This window comes from Semicossyphus pulcher, unplaced genomic scaffold (genome assembly GCF_022749685.1).
Source record: "Semicossyphus pulcher isolate SPU_LCO1_2020_fin unplaced genomic scaffold, fSemPul1.0.p SCAF_12, whole genome shotgun sequence".
Classification (NCBI taxonomy): domain Eukaryota; kingdom Metazoa; phylum Chordata; class Actinopteri; order Labriformes; family Labridae; genus Semicossyphus; species Semicossyphus pulcher.
This window is the reverse complement of record NW_027211626.1, coordinates 1154361-1171034: the sequence shown is the minus strand read 5'-3', so window position 1 is coordinate 1171034 and position 16674 is coordinate 1154361.

The following is a 16674-nucleotide window of genomic DNA, read 5'->3' as shown; positions in this document are numbered from 1 at the left end:
TCTGCAGCATGCTTCTCTTGCATTATTTGCAGCAGCTGACTGAAGCCGGCCTGCGATCATTTCTTCATGTGCAGAAGAGTCAAACAAAACGTCAAACTCTCTCGTTTTCACAAAGAAAGAGAAGGTTCACGTCCACCTCTCTGATACCCGTCATCTCTGATAGCAGTTTGAAGTTCTGCCAAGCCAGCTTACACCAAACCGCCGGGTTATGTTGAACTTGCTTCATACTTCACCCCTCAGGGCTGCTGGGAGAGAAGCAGACGTTTGAATCTCATACTTCAAAGCCACAGAGACAGTTCAGGCCTCAGCTGGGCCTCATGTACTGTAAGTCTGATTCAGCCTGACGCCTCTGCAAGGTTAAAGACTCGGGTAAACAAATCTACAGCCTCTTACACCCAGACGTTATCCAGCCGATCTATAGCCGCGGGAAGATGGAGTTGTTCTTTTTCATTATCACTGCAGGGGTTTGAGTCATTGCCGAGGACTTCTGGCCCTCTGTGGAGCTAATGCAGCGAGCAGCATAAGTCACCCAGAGACAGGAGGGAGAGCAGGATCGGTAAGTCACCATCATGTCCTCACACTTCCTTCAACAGAGTGCTGTTTGTCCTCAAAGACAATGTGCTTGTGTTTATGCCCTCATACATATCAATTACTTTACGACTTGGGCAGTGTCGTCTTCAAGGTGCTTGAAAATTAGGTTTCAATGTCAGCTGAGAGGCACATTCCAGACAGAAATAACGGAGCTTTCACCTCCAGGCGTTCAGCCTCGCTGTGAGCAGAAACTGAAACCCGTCTAAATAACACTGAAATCCAGGCTTACACAAGAAACATCTTCCTCTTGCATCAGCACACGTACTTCTTTCCACAGAACAGTTCTGCTGTCAGCAGCTCTGGTGTTTATGAGGGAAAAGTGGAGGGAAGTGAAACCTCTCGGTGCCTCTTTGTAGCTCGAGCACATTGGAGGATTGGATTCCTGAAAACTCGGACAGCAAAGATGGCGTCACCCTCGCAGTGAGTCAGAAACACAGAGTGTGCCCTGGATGAACTTCCTGTTTCACTCTGTCACAGATATAGGGTTTCTCCAGCCCAGCCGCACACAGGAAGTGAGTCACACTTATTCACCAGGCGTCTGCAGGCTGCAGACTCTTCAGGCCCCAGAGTGACGGGCCGTGGAGGGGGCCAAATTAGCTTCTGAAACTTTAATCTCCTGCAACTCAATTATTTAATATCTGAGCCTCCCACTTCAAAGGAATACCTCAGCTCCCTCCTCCCGCGCTGCCGTGATGGAGGCTTTCATTCCTGCCTCCTGAAGGACTCACCCGTTTTATATCTCTACCCTGCGGTTTGAATGAAACCTTACAGTGCTCCCTGAAATCAGAGATATACCGCACTAATAAACCGCAGTGCATTAGCAGCTGAGCTCGCTGGAGGTGGAATTATGGCGTGAAACTTCAGTTTTGTCACTCTGCACTTACACTTCCTAATTTTGGATTCCCCCTCCAATTGTAAAACAATCATTTGCAGCTGCAGAGCGTAATCTCCTCCGACTCAAAAAGGCAAGAGGAGGAAGCAATTACTGTGATTTGAATGAAGCGTGAATACAAAAGCCTAATGGAAATATGCAAAACAAGCTTATGTAATAAATAGGAAATGAATGTTAATGCTAGCTCAGACTGAGGAACTTATAAACATGCTGGACGACTCTATTAGCCAGACAAAGTCACGTTTTCGGTACAATAAAAAAATGTCCTCTGAATTTAAATGACGTCCTTGTTTACAGCAGGACTCGTGATGGAGATGAGGTCATGCAAAGGAAAAGGCAGCAAAGGTAGAGAACAGAAATAACCTTGAGACGGGGGTCATAAATTATTTCTGAATTGGCCTTGATTTTTGTCTCACCCAGCCACAGAACACATTTCCAGCCGTGAGCAGCCATTGGCTCTGTGGAAAAGTGGATCAGAGGAGTGGAAAGTTAATCCCCAAGACCTCCCCAGCCAGAGACGAGGAGAGGAGGAGGGGGGCTGCTGGCAACTGCAAAGAGGCACGGTGGGGGCTTTGTGTCTCTGTGGATTCACAGGCATGCATACATATACTGCTGCAGTGACACACACACACACACACACACACACACACACACAGCCACAAAAATACAGGCAGACAGATGACACACAGACCTGCAGAGATATGAAACACATCTGCATATCCAAACCAACTTTGATTTGACATTTGATGGTATTTTAGTGTTTTTCTGAGGCCAAACAGAGAAAATGTGCTGAAATAATGCATGCAGAGTCTGGTCTCTGTTTACTCAAGATCTACATCCATGATTTAAAAAGTCGCATATCTCTTCATATAGAGTAAACATAAGAAAATGAGAGTTTACCCACATAGCATCCATCTCCCACTGGCTGGTTTGGTTAACATTATTTAGCTTCAATGCTAGCCAAGCTAACTCATTGGCTGCACACAGCAAGTCTCAACAAACATGTAAGCGACCTGTATTTGCATCTTTTGGTTTCAAGAATGATGATGTGTTGCAAAAATAAAGTGAAAGAAACACAAGAGAAACATAGAAAGCTCAAAGGTGACAGCTACTGATTTAGCTACTTTGTAAACAGAGCCAAGCTAGCTGTTTCTGCTAAGCTAGCTAAGCTGACTTCATTATCACACAGACACAGAAGTGGTAGACTCCTCATCGAAATCTCTGTTAACTCTCAAAAGATTATATTTCTGTATGAATCTAACGCTGTATCTAGTATGTAGTGTATAGTACAAAGTATGTAGTATGTAGTGTGTAGTATGTAGTATATAGTAGGTAGTGTGTAGTATATAGTATGTTGTGTGTAGTATACAGTAAATAGCACATAGTAGGTAGTGTGTAGTATATAGTATGTTGTGTGTAGTATATAGCACATAGTATGTAGTATGTCGTATATAGTATCCGATTTTGAACGGAGCATTAGTTTAGTGACCAGAGATGTTTGCCTTCAGAGCATCGAGCATCTTGGCAGGAGATCGTACCCGCTCAGACTAAGCTACATAGTGCAAGAACAGGCTTTGAGGCACAGAGCGGGTGTGTCAGAGGCTCGATTCTCCGTTTCACGCTGATTTTCAAGCTGTTATTTAAAGGAAAAATAGTAACAACATGTTTCGTTGCAAACAGTTCCTTTTATGGAAGTAAAGAAACACTCGTTTCTTTTTCTAACATTTTTATGAGCAGATTTTTAAGAGTGCAGTCTAGCCTCGCAACATAACAACCGTCTTTCTAAATGGTAAACAGGAACAAGCATGGCTGCCAGCATCACATCATATCTGGCACCATCCGCATGGAACAGATGGCTTTTCAGGCAGACTACATTAAATGCACCTAATGAGCCAGAGCATGCATGATCTCATGCTAGCCTACTTCCATTCTTAATCTCCCTGCATCAGGCACGTGTGTGCGGGTGTGAGCGAGTCGTCCCGCCAGTGTGAGTGCACTAATTCTTCGGGTGAATGCATACAAATGCAGATGTGTCTGTGCGGGCGCGAGATGCAGGATATTCTCTCCGTCTCTTAAAAGCTTTTTCCGAGTGGAATGACTCTATCAGGGGAACAATGGGTATTCTGAGCCCGGCGATGTGACAAAGGTTCACACTGACACGCTTTCCGAAATTAGGCTGTTCATGCACAGGAGGGAAGTGAGCCCTGCTCCTATTCTTCTCCTCTACCCGAAGGTCATTGTGTAGACAGGAAAGGCTGCGCAGACATATGACTTGACATGCTCTCTAAAGTAGGTTAAGGGTATTGCAAATGTGCGAGCTGCAGAGGGACGCTGTTTAGACCGTGCATCACAGAGAACATGCATGTCGCACATTCGAGATAGATTATTCTTTTATTGTCAGCGATGACGTCGATCCCTGAGGGGTGCAGATACATTTGGGTTTGTTGTTATAGAGATCAAGTCATCTATCTGCAGAGGAGTACACATACTTTGTTACTGTGCCATACTAGAGTTTTCTCTTTCTGCTCACAACAGGCTCATTACTTACTCAGTTCTCGGGGAGTTATTGATTATTTTTCTTTTGTATCATTGCAAAGCTTTCCAGCAAGTGACAGATTTCCGCCTGAATAGGCTGGGACAATAACACATAGAAAAGATGATTGTCTGTACTTCTACTTAAGCCAAATGTGTAATTTTGCCACCTGTATCCATCCCTGACAGCTGGAGGAAGAGACCCCCCTGCCACCTTTTCACCCACAAACATGGGGGGACCTTCAGCATGGGAAAACCACGACCTTAACCGATGTCACTGTGAGATTACGTCAAACCCTGTTTTCCTACCATGCATGTCCTCCCTTCACATAAACACAGGCTGCTCATGAGGATGCTGCAGCGAGGATCTGCAGATGTGAACAGAGAGGCCTTTGAAGGAGCAAAGTCGGGGCCTCCTCGATTCCACCGCCTTCCCTCCCCGACCAAAACTCCCACCGCACGAGTCTGCTTCCAGGAAACCAGCTGTTGGACTGTGGAGGAGGGAGGAGGTGATATTCTATATCAGGGCTGTGAATCACAGTTCCATGCTCTGTGTTTTTCCTTTGGTGGTTTGGCTGCCCGGCTGGCTGGGTGCATGAGGAGGAATGTGTTCTGGAGCTGCCCCCAGCGCTCAGGGACTGACTGGGAGAGCGGGACAGGGGGCTGCTGGGTTATTACGTGGCCCCGGGGGTGCTTATTTAAACCAAAGTCCTGTCTGGACTTCTGCACTGAAACACTGTTATTGTACTGCAGCTGCATGAGACACAAAGGCAGAGAGCTGGAAAGAAGGAGGAGGAAGAAGTGAGGGAGAGAAAGAGAGTGTTTTCATGGGAGGGGGAGAATCGGGAAAGGAGAGAGGAGGTCTGGACAATGTCATCCCTCCTTCCCAGGAAACAGCACAAACAATCAGCAGAGGAGGGGGCAGCACAGGGACAAGCCATAATTAGGCACTGCATGACGAAAGAGTTCTACAGAGTTAAAACTGGAACTAAAACATTTGCACGTTGTGTAAACACCTGCAGATTGTACGTGCAGGATGTTGGAGGTAAAAACAAACACTGCAGGTTTGACTGAGCGTGCAAATAAAGGTGTTACACACAATATGAAAGGAGAGATTTGTCACTCCGATGCAAAACAAAGAGCAGCAGCTTTGCAATCACTTTAATAGAAGGAGATGGATCGGTTTAAGGGATGGAAAATGGCACGTCATGCGGGACTGGGAGCAGCTAGCATCAGCGGTGATCTGAGCAGAGGATTCGTGCGAAGTAAGAGGAAAACTCAGCGTCTGGCCCGCGCTGTGGAATGGCGGAAATCCTGGTCTGATTGTGCAGCCGTGTTTGCTTGTGCTCAGACAGCTCCGAGGAAAGGAATGTGTGGCCTACATTCCCTCCTGAGCCCCCGCCTCTGCCTCTCCAACACCAACACTCACTGTCAGCACGGCGGAGTTTAAGAGGCTGCATACCGAAAACAATAAAGGACGGAAACATTCGAAGCACACGGTCGTGATTTACTGGCATTTTCCAGCAGGGTGACTGGGACGCGGTTAAAAAAAACACACACAAAGGCATGTGACTGTTTGCTCTGCAGGTTTTAAAGCTCTGCTGTGGAGGAGGCAGGAAAGGGTTAAGTCTACTGCAGAGAGAAAAGGGAGAGGAGTGGAGGTATGGGGAGACAGAAGGGGAAGCGTGGGGGAAGGGAAGGAGTGTGTGTGGGGGGAGGGGGGTCAGCGCTGCATTCAGATGAAATTAAATGGAGGCTAAAGTGCTGACTCATTGCGTTCAGGCCCTTTATTACCTGCTCCGTCACCCAGGCTTTATGGGGAGGGCTGCCAGAGGAAGGCAGGGGGGGAGGGGGGCAGCCCTCATTTACAGGAACCCTTCTGGAGGCAATAACACTGCAGTCAGCCAGCCTCAAGGCTCACCTGCACTCTGCAGAAGCAGCCTTTAGGACATGGCCCCCCCCAAAAAACACACACTTATACACACACAAACACCCCCGCCCCCCTCGTCTTTAGCTAAACAGGACGTTTTCTCCGTTAATGAGGCATCAAGGGGAGCAGGGGAACCTGGTCTGGGGGGGCCGGTCTGTCGTGTTGTTTGCATTCAGTACTTCCTTGTGAGCAGTACTGAGGTGCATGCTTCCTGTGCATCAAGGATGTTTTGTTGCTATAATTATTTATTTATTATGTAAGAAGGGGAAGCACCGTCACAACCACGAACGTACAATACAACAGTTTCCTTGCAGCTCATTTATTCTGCTTTTACTTCCAACCAGCGCTCTCTACCCACATCATCTGACACGATGAGCTGAAGACAGTGGCAACGAAAACCAAAATAAACAAATAAACACAAAGACAACAAAGCAAACAAATTAACAATCTTGCCAATCCCGTCCCAAATGTATCCAGGAATCCTGTCCCATCGTGAAACAACAGGATTCCGATTCAAAACAGTGCTAAACATGCTAACTTTCTCCATCGCTCATGCTAATATCTGCAAAGTAAATGCATATGTATAAAGTAACCAAAGAAGGTACAAACGAGGTGCATAACAGCAGGATATCAGGGTAGAAAGAGACCACAAATATTACAATAAAACACTGATTGTTTTGGTGATGTGGCAGGAAGTAAACGTGTTGCAGAAAGCTTCAGCGACGTCCTGACAGAAAGAGAAAAGTTCCTTCACAATCACTGCACGTGATGGTTTCCAGCAACAAGGGGCGCCTTTTATTTATAGACGGCTACAAAGAGGAGGCGTTATAAAGCAATAGCAGATACTGTGAAGGAGGAAAGACTCTCCTCAAGATACAAGACATGATACTTGAAACATTTCCTAAAATCTATTAACGTCTGGGCCGCGCCAAGCTGAAGTCACACAGAGGAGTAGCTTTAAGTCTCATTTGTTGTAGCCTTTATAGTTCCCTGTCTTTATAGGTTGACTGTAGTCGAACTCGTGTGCGTCATCCTGCTCAGATCACGTTCTAACACTGTAAGACGTGTGAGCTATCATTAGCATTGCAGCTAACGCTCAGCTAGCAAGGTGATAGGCTTGTTAGCAGTGAGAAAACAGGGGTGGGTTGGTGACAGGAAACAAATTTAGGGCAGCAGGCTTGTTTTATTCTTAGATGTTTAGAGGATTAGGTGTTTTGACTTTCGTTGCTGTTATCGGTGCTAAAAGCTAATTTATGTTCAGGGTTACATTTCCCGAAAGAGTCTGATATTTGAGGGTCAAGATTGTTCGGTTTGAAAGTGGACGGTTGCACGCTCGCAGTCACAGCTCTGTTGTTGAAACGAGATGAACAGAGATAATTTGAGTGGTTACACAATGGGCATGATGTATGGCTGCGGGCAGCCTGGAGCTGTCTCTGGCAGAGGGAAGCGCTTATTGCTGCTGATCAGACGAAATGGACTCCAGCTCTGTGTCAGGCTCCAGTTTGTCTCAAATGGTCTGGGCAATCAGAGCATACAGCCAATAAATGGATGCATTCTCTGTGTCCTGGCTCTGCTTCTCCATCTCCCTCATTACTCTCATTACTCTGCAGCTTGTGGGTTATCTAATGCTCTCCCCATGGCTTACGGTTTGGCTGGGGATTAGACTCATTTTTCCAAGGGCATTTTATAAACAACCCTGTGTGCCTCCCGTTCCCGTGGGCTGAGCCGATGTAGCTGCAGAATTTACGACCTCGGAGGCCTTGTGGCTTCACTCCCATTGCAATACATTATTCAAATTCATTCTCTGTCTCGCAGAGCGGAGGGCAATTATTTGAATATCCGCAGGAGTGCAGCTGGAGTGCCGCGGCTCGTCTTTAACAGCAAAGACGGTGAAATTGCCTCACTCCGGCGGATCAAGGTTGTAGGCAATGAAACACTATAATTTATGACACAGTTTGATATTTCAGTGAAGTCATTGATTCCCTCGTGTCAGACCTTGGCGAGGACGGCTTCAGAATTCACAGAATGTAATTTCAATTCTGCCTCGATGAGGATTTTTTTTTTTACAGCACTAATTGGACACTTGGCCGGCTGCACATGCTGTAAAATGGATTTTCCCCTGAATCAACAGAAACAGCCCTCAGAAATTCAACATCGTTCCTCTGCATTGCAAATTACTTTCAAGGCTTCTGCGCAGAGTGAAGCAAACGAGGAGAGAAATTTCGTCTACTTCCTGAGTAAAAAAATGTGGAGTTATATCTCGGGCTGTCTCCTGGCAGTCGACCAGCAGTCGCAGGAGAAAACAACAAGCTCAAAATCCATCCAGGAAGTGCTCCTTTGTTTTTGTCTGAGCGTCTGTTAGATCTGTCTGTAGTGTTCTGTCCCTTTAAGGAATATGGCCTTGTGGGTAACGTATGCATGTGACACAGTCCAAACGTAACGACACACAGTGAAGCTCACGTTCTCGATCTGTTGTTAGGTTCAAGTACAGAAGCTGTTCAAGAGATGTGTGTTGTTTGCTGCACCGAGTGAACGTTAGCACTATGTCACAAGACCATTCTTATCTAGTTAGTCTGCCAGTTAGCAGCTACGAGCTAGGCTAAAGCTAACTGTATCAGCATAAAGGAACCAGATGTTTAGATAATGTTCAGTATCCTTGCTGGTTTTTGCAACACAATCCGAATCTTTAACGTTACCGTTAGCGTTGTCGTTAGCATGTAACTCGGCTCACTCTCCATTTCTGTCCTGGAACTCAAACCATTTCCCAACCCCCTCCAAAATAATCTTAGGAATAATTAATTTAGAATCATAAACCTGAAACAACTAGAGACTAGAAAAGTCCTCAGTCGGGTGCAGCCCCGCTGATATCTCGTCCGCTGTAAGCGACTGAAGCTGTCCCAGTTTTTACCATCGAACAGATGCAGTGTTCTCGTTTCTTGAACAGCGAAGCTCCTCACAGTCACACACCTACATCATGATGTAAGTGTTGTTCACACCATAACACCACATGCGTCGGTACCATTCACAGATTCCATTACAGAGACAGACTAGAAGTCACGCTGGATCACACACCTCCTCATGCACGAAGCCTGGAAACTGAACACTGTGATGATGATCAGGGAGGAAGGAAGTGTTCCAGTGTTTCCCTTTGAAATGTGGCCTCTCCGTCCAAAACCTCATACAGGTTTCCTCCGTTAGCTTCAGTCAGTTTGATGCTAACTATTGTTGTTTCGGACCCTGCATATTCCTTTTTATTTACAGCAATGTTTGACATAATGCTTACATATTCTGCTTTCTTTGGTTGCCCCTCATCACTAAGGGAGAAAATTCTAAAATACTAAACCACAAGTGCACTTGATAAAGTGTTTTTTAAATATGTTTGTGAACAGTTGCATATTCATAAACCCAGAAGAGACAGAACAATAGTAGCCCTCCTAATATTTGACTCTTTTTCTGGACACCTAAAATGTCACTTTTTGCTGTGTTTTTGGTCTCCACCAGCTCCACCTACATAAAGGTACCAGAAATATGAGGGTTTTTTTAACACATGCTCTTAAATTTTCTTCATGCATTTTGTATTTCTGACTAAGGACTTTAGCAGGAACATGTGGGTTTCCATTGCAGGGACCAGGATCTAAATAAAGTAACTGAGACTTTATTTTACCTCCTAAAAGTTCCCTTCTAGGCGGGTCGTATCTTCTGAAAGTGCAGACTTTGGGGATTGGACCTGCAGCGTTTACATTTCGAGAACTGGCAGCATTCAGGGGACTCTTTAAAACGTTAGCAGACTAATTTTCCCAATCTTTACGAGTCTCTGTGGAAATGCAGACAACAATGGGATGGAGGAGGCTGTTAAACCCTTAAAAAGAGACTAAAAGCTGTGGTTATGTTTGGTGGAAGACACCAAAACGGCAGAATCGGGTGATAATTTGCAGCGAGTGTGTTTCCTGTCAACAGTAGCGTGCTAGCTAATGTAAGCCTCACCGAGCCAGCTGCTCCGTCTCTTTGTAGATTTCTCTCGTAGATTATCCCGCTCTAAAATAAGTCTCTTTCACACGTTAGCAGACCAATTCTCCCAATCTGTACGGGTCTTTTGACCTTTGTGGAAATGCAGACAACAATGAGATGAAGACACCTTTAACACCTTTAAAAAGTGACTTAAAGTTCTGGTTACTTTTGGTGGAAACGCGGCTACGGTCACAAACTTTGACCGTCTGCTATTTGGTGGTGACCCGGTAATCAACAAGAAATAAACACGCAGAAAACAAGGCAAGTGAGCGCGATGAAAGAACAATAAAACCGTAAAGTTGATGGCTGCTTGACAAAAATAAAGAGCTGAAAGACACTAAAAGGGCAACAACACCTTCAGCTTTGCACCTTTGATTCATTCCAGTAGTAAATAATAAGTGCAGCTTTAATAACACATGTATTTTATCTCACTAGTGCCTGGAAATGAGGTCATATGAGTTACAGAAACAGATGTGTCTCTCAGTCCTGACACAGTGTCTAATTGCTTCTTTATTCTGCACTTTTCCTGCCACACCCGTCTGTAGTATCAGTACACGTCAGGTTCAAAGGTCAAGTTTAATCCAGGAAGTGATGCTGTCCTGCTGTCGAGTCTTTTTCCACAGAGCTCTGACATTCCTTTTGTCTGTCTTTGTTCGTTTCCAGTAGCACATCTGCCTCTGAAAATCTCCTGGGCTGTATCCAGTTCCTGTCACTGATACCATGAAAGCAATCGCCGAGATAACAAACCTCATTCAAACCCTAAAAGCAGGACAAGGACAGGTAAGAGCCCGTCACCGTCTTTCCCACAAGTGCAGGTTTTATCCCCCTTTGGGTGTGCCTTTGGTGTTAACTGATGAAAAACCACTATGATGCAACTGCGTCTTTATTCCTGACAGTACTCGGTGGGAGGGTTCAGCTTCGACTGCCTGCGGCTTCGTAAATAAATCATCTAAAGTCACTGAAGAGAAAAGCTCCAACAATAAAAGATTTTTCTCCCCGACGGGTGAGTCACCATTCAAAGGAAAAGGAGGCCCAGATTCTCCGCCGCTGAGCGTTCAGGCATCAATTTCAGCTGAGTGAAAAGCCAGCTGACAATGGAGCTAATTGATGAGGATTATCCAGCAGAAAAGGAGGAAGCCTCGTGACGTGACTCATCGCGGCCATCTGTGCGAGTGTACTGTATTTTCACAACCGTGCCTTCGAGAGCAGAACAACTTCCTCTTTGGCACAAAGCCCCAAACAAACACCACCCGAACCCGATCGACTGCACCGCTGCCTGGATAATACTTTCACTTGCACCTGTGTTTTAAACGCCCTCAGCGTCTGACAGGCTGATGCTCAGGGAAGGCAAGTACACCCACTGAGTGAGAGATACTGAGGGAAATGTGAGTCATACCGATCATCAAAACACTTACCTCAAAATGCAAAGACCTCAGTGACACACACACACACACACACACACACACACACACACACACACACACACACGCTCTGAAAATTCCCACTGAGTCGACTGTCTAATGACGTTCATCCATTATCAGATAATCCAGACACAAAGGCACGTCAGACGCTCTCAGGAACATTTGTGCAGTTATAAGAAAGTGTCTCAGCCTCACAATTAAAACTTTATAGCTTCACAATCATCTCAGAGAGAAGCCAGACATCTTAAATATCAGAGACATATCCGTCAAGAGTGCAGAGCGCTTCAGCTCGATGGCTCTCTACAGGAGTTTTAAAACCCTGATCAATTTAAAAATCCGGTTACATCACGCACATAACGGAGACAAATATACTGCACACTAAAAGATATGAAAATATTAGCAAATCACTCATTACAGGATATGACTAAAAGGGAGCGCGCACCTCCTCTCGGGATCTCGTATAGTCTCAGTGTAGTAGCATGCTAGCTAATGTTAGCCTCATGGCCCTGTCACACATGTCCCTCACAGCCACAGGACTCATAAGGCAGGACATGACGTTTAGGCTACACGCTGGTTTCGGCAGTTGGAGAACAATTTCAGCGTCGGCTTCACAGCCAGTCTGCAGACATCTCAGCTGTCGTCTTGTAAACGCTCCTTCTTCTTCATCCTCTGATGTCACATGATATAAACGTCATCACCACGCACACTCGCTCACAGTGACTGTTCCTATTACCTGCTGCGTCCGTACATCAGCTCACCCAGACTTCTTGCAGACATTTCACTTGGAGACTGGCAGGAAAAAGTCTGCAGAGAGTCGGGGGAAGAATTTGGCCGTTTCCCACCAGGACAATGTCAGGACGTTTTCAGGAGAGCAGTGCATGTGTGTAAGGGGCTGTAGGCTGTTGTGGTCCTGTACGGAAAGTACTGGTGTCATCAACCAGATTTTAAATCCTAATAATCGAACATGTTTGATATAATCTGGATGGCTCTGATAAGTTTGCAAGCCATTCAGGAAGTTAAAGATGGGATTTATAAACTCTTACATTACCAGCTAATCTGGGCCGAACATGGTACCGAGCAAGGACACAGAACAGATTATCGACCTGACGCTAGCGCAGTCTTAACCTGGCGTTAATGAAAATCAGATTAAAACCAAACCATCTCTTTGTCTCGGGGAGTTTATGCTCTTATTTTTACATCTTTTGTCTTTGTAAATTTTCTTTCAGACTTTCTCGGGGCTCTACATTCGATCTCAATCATGACACATAACCACAAACTGGTAACGTCTGTCTCAGCAGTGAAATCACTCGGCTTGTGAGAGCAGAGCGTCTCAGTTTCAGAAACATAAGATCATCGGGGTTGTTAGATTTGTGTCTGCAGATGCTTAATATTCCCCAGCTCAGAGTGAGACACGTAGTGACACAGCTGTCTCTCCTCACAGGGGGAAATTACAGTGTTCAGTGGGTGATTTTCTGATTCAGTCAAAGTGAAAATACCCTTTAACTTCAAAGTGACCTTACAGGAAGAACAGAATGAAACACTGGGGGAGGCTTTCATGTGTCTGAGGCTTATAAACAAAATTACACACACTTCGATCCAACGTGTCTGCAGGGACGGGAGGTTACAAAGTACCAATACATGGTTTGTATACTTAAGTTTTAGCTTTCTGTACTTTACTTAGGGGATTTTTCTGACAACTTTTTACTTTTATGTTCTACATATTAACACAAATATCTGTTCTTTATACTTGTTGCATTTCCAAAACAGGCTCTTAGCTTTAAAGGGGCTCCATGTAAGATTATATTCATCAATCAAATATCATTTTTTATTGCCAATGTGTGAAGGGGTAGTAGAGGAACTGACATTTTTTATGTAAGCACTCGGGACAGTGGGTGTGACGTATCTGCACGAACGCGAGTACCTCTGCAGAGAGCTCGTTCTCCTCCACTACAGCACGAGACAACGCAAGCTGGGAAATGGATAAATGTGGATAATGCCAACAAACGACCAGCATGCACGACAACACCAACACAAACTACACACAAGTATAAAAACAAAAATAAGTTTTATCTAATGAAGCCCGTCTGACCAAACAGGAATGTGACATCAGGGGGAAAACTAGAGTCACTATCAGCAGGGCATGCGACTCATGGAGACCTTGGATTGCTCTTGGGGATCAAAACAGACCCACGACTTATTGTTGTCATAGAAACAAACCTGTGTGCAGCGTTCTCTCACTTAGCGTCCTTTTATAGCACAAGCGCTTCATCCCAGCACTCTTCAGCCGCCATGCCCCGCCTGGCTGATGTTCGCTGATGCTTCTGATGATTTGCTGGTTCGCAGGCACAATGACGGAGTCATGGACCATTTATGTTAGAGCTAGTTGGCTAACCTTAGCATGCTCGCTAACGTTACGAGCGCGTACAAGAAGGTTGACTGCAGTTCAGTCAACAGCCGACCGTGTCGCTGGGAATGAGGATTTTCTGACAGTTACATATCGCACGTTTGAAGCATTTTAGGGAAAGTTATCGATCTTACATGATGGCGCCACCTTCCCAACATCAACACTGATTTTAACTTTAATGGATGAGACAAAGAAAAGATGATCTGTTGGCGTATCAATCACTGATATCACACAAGGAACAAGACGAGTAAAGACAGACAGAGAGGAAAACTGGAGTGAGGAGAAGAGGCGTCTAGTGAACGTGACGTCTGTGAGCGACAGGGAGAACTCGGAGCCACGTGGATGAAAGAGAAGCAGCTAACATGGCCGACAAGCAGCAGCAAGACATTCCCCAGCCAACTGATTTACACACTGGAGCAAAGTTAATTTTCAATATATTGTTCTTTAAGAATGATTTCAGTTTAATCGTCTCCATATATGAGGTTAGCTTCAGTTAGCTTAGCACAGAAACAGCCACTAGAAATGTCCTTCTGAGGGACCCATCTGACTTTATACTGTGAGGACGTTTCACAGCCTGGACGCTGCACTGATACTGCAGGAAACAGCAGTGCTAATATCTGTACTTCTACTTGAGTAAAGGGAGTGTGTAATTTTGCCTACTCTGTGTGGAAGAAGTGAGAGTGATGAAATAAGGAGCATTAAGATTCTTTGCCTTCCCCCAATCACACACACACACGCCTCCCCTCCCCCCAGCTGGTTTCCTTCTGACTCATGGGGGATTACTCGTCTGATCACTTTGATCTGCTTGCCAGTGCCAAAGCTATTTTCTCCACCCAGCGAGCAGAATACGGCTGCTGTAGCCCAAAGGCAGGAGGAACACATTCAGGTTAGAGTTTCATCTGCCCACTGACACCCAGACGGCTCCTACATTACCCACGCTGCACGGCTCACAGCGAACAGAAGGCGGAGTCGATTTTAGAGCCAATTTCAGTTAGAAAGGCCAAAAACGGTATCTGGTTATTTGAGGATGTTGCACAACGGTGATGAATAACAGTCACTCTAACCACAAACAGTTTGCTTCTGATGCAACAGGATCTCCCACACATGATGAGAGCTGAGATACGAGAAAGGAAGGTCAAAAAGCTGAAACAGAGAGCTACAATGGAAAATATGATTATTATTAGCTCTGTTAGAGGGCTGTAGAGCCGGTGGCATGGAGGCAAAGGAGAGGAGGAAAGTATTCAGACACTTTGACACTTATCTGTTTGAAGAAGTAGATTAAAGAGCGCGGCAGATGGCGGCGCATGAACCTCTCTTGAAACACTTCTCTAACCCTCGCAGCCAAGGCACAAAGATTTGATGACACTTTTTTTAATGACACATGAATCAACGTGAGGCATGTGAATAATCTGTTTCATGGTGTAAGTAACCCAGTTTATGTTTTAGCTCTAGAAACGATTACGCCTCTTAAATTGTAATTTGTGTATCCTTTTATTTTGCGTTTTTTATTGCCTTAAACTATGTCGTCCTATTTCCTGCTTCCATAAAATGGGCTTTTATTTTGTAAAGATTCTGAAAAGACTTCCAGCCAATCATACCGTGAGAGGAGTCGTAGCTAACACTAACAGAGAACTAGAACTTTCCATAACTGTGAATATCTGCTTTAGACCAACACAAGAAGCTGTTCTGCTGCAGACTGAGCCCACCTGAGGGCTCCAACACGTCAAGGCCACAAGGTAAAGGTGTGTTTTGGGTAGAGGAAGGGGCGGGACATCAATACTGCGGCTCCAAACGTACAAGATGGCAGCGCCTGCACTGGCAGGGTGGAGGGGGGGGTAGCTTCATTTTTGTACAATGACAGGATGTGGGGATGCGTCGTCCTTCTGTATACATAGCCGCTGCCTCTGCTCTGTTGTGGTTATGTGACTCAGTTTTCAAGAGAAATAATCGTCTCTCTCTTTCTCCATAATTTCCCTCCCACCTCCATCCATCCCCTCCTCCCTCTCGGAGACTCGCCGTTATCAGCGGGTGTCGTTTCATGAGAGCCATCATCAAAGGCAGCTGCCCGGTTTCCATGGAAACAGCCCACTTCAGGGGAGGCAGGTCGGAGGAGGCGTGTGTGTGTGAGGATGCTGCGGGTTGCCATGGAGACTGGAGCGACGGCTTACATAAGTATTCAGTGAGTGCGTCTGTTGCACCAAAGCACATTCCAGCATGTAATTAATGCTCAGAGTGTTTGCTGGAAAATTACAACAATGTCATTTCAAACCAAGGTCAGGCTAATTTACCCGCCAATTAAAGCCAGCGTGTGCACGGAACAGCTGTCAACTGCCATCTTCAAGGTGACACATCAGATTATTCTGTTTCACCATCCAGAGGCCTCAAATAAACACCTGACTCCCAGATGTTGCTTTAAAACTCCACAGATCTGTTCTGCTAATGACACACCTCTACCTCCCTGTGGAGTGTGTTTAGAGTTTATATTCTATTATAGTTTAGTTTCTCTATGTACATATTTCTATATTCTAGTGCTCATGTATTTACTGTGTGTTTATAGTTTTTGCTTTGATAACCTGCTGCTGTAACAACACAACTTCCCAGTTTGGGATCAATAAAGAACATCTCTCTCTCTCATCCATCCATCCATCCACCTCTCCGTTAGTCTGTCAGTCTATCCATCCATCCATTAATCCATCAAACCAACCATCCATCCATCCATCCATCCAACCAACCAACCAACCAACCAACCAACCATCTGTCTGTCTATCCATCCATCCATTAATCCATCAAACCAACCATCCATCCATCCATCCATCCGTCTATCCGTCTATCCGCCTGTCTATCCATCTATCATCCATCCATCCAACCAACCAACCAACCAACCAACCATCTGTCT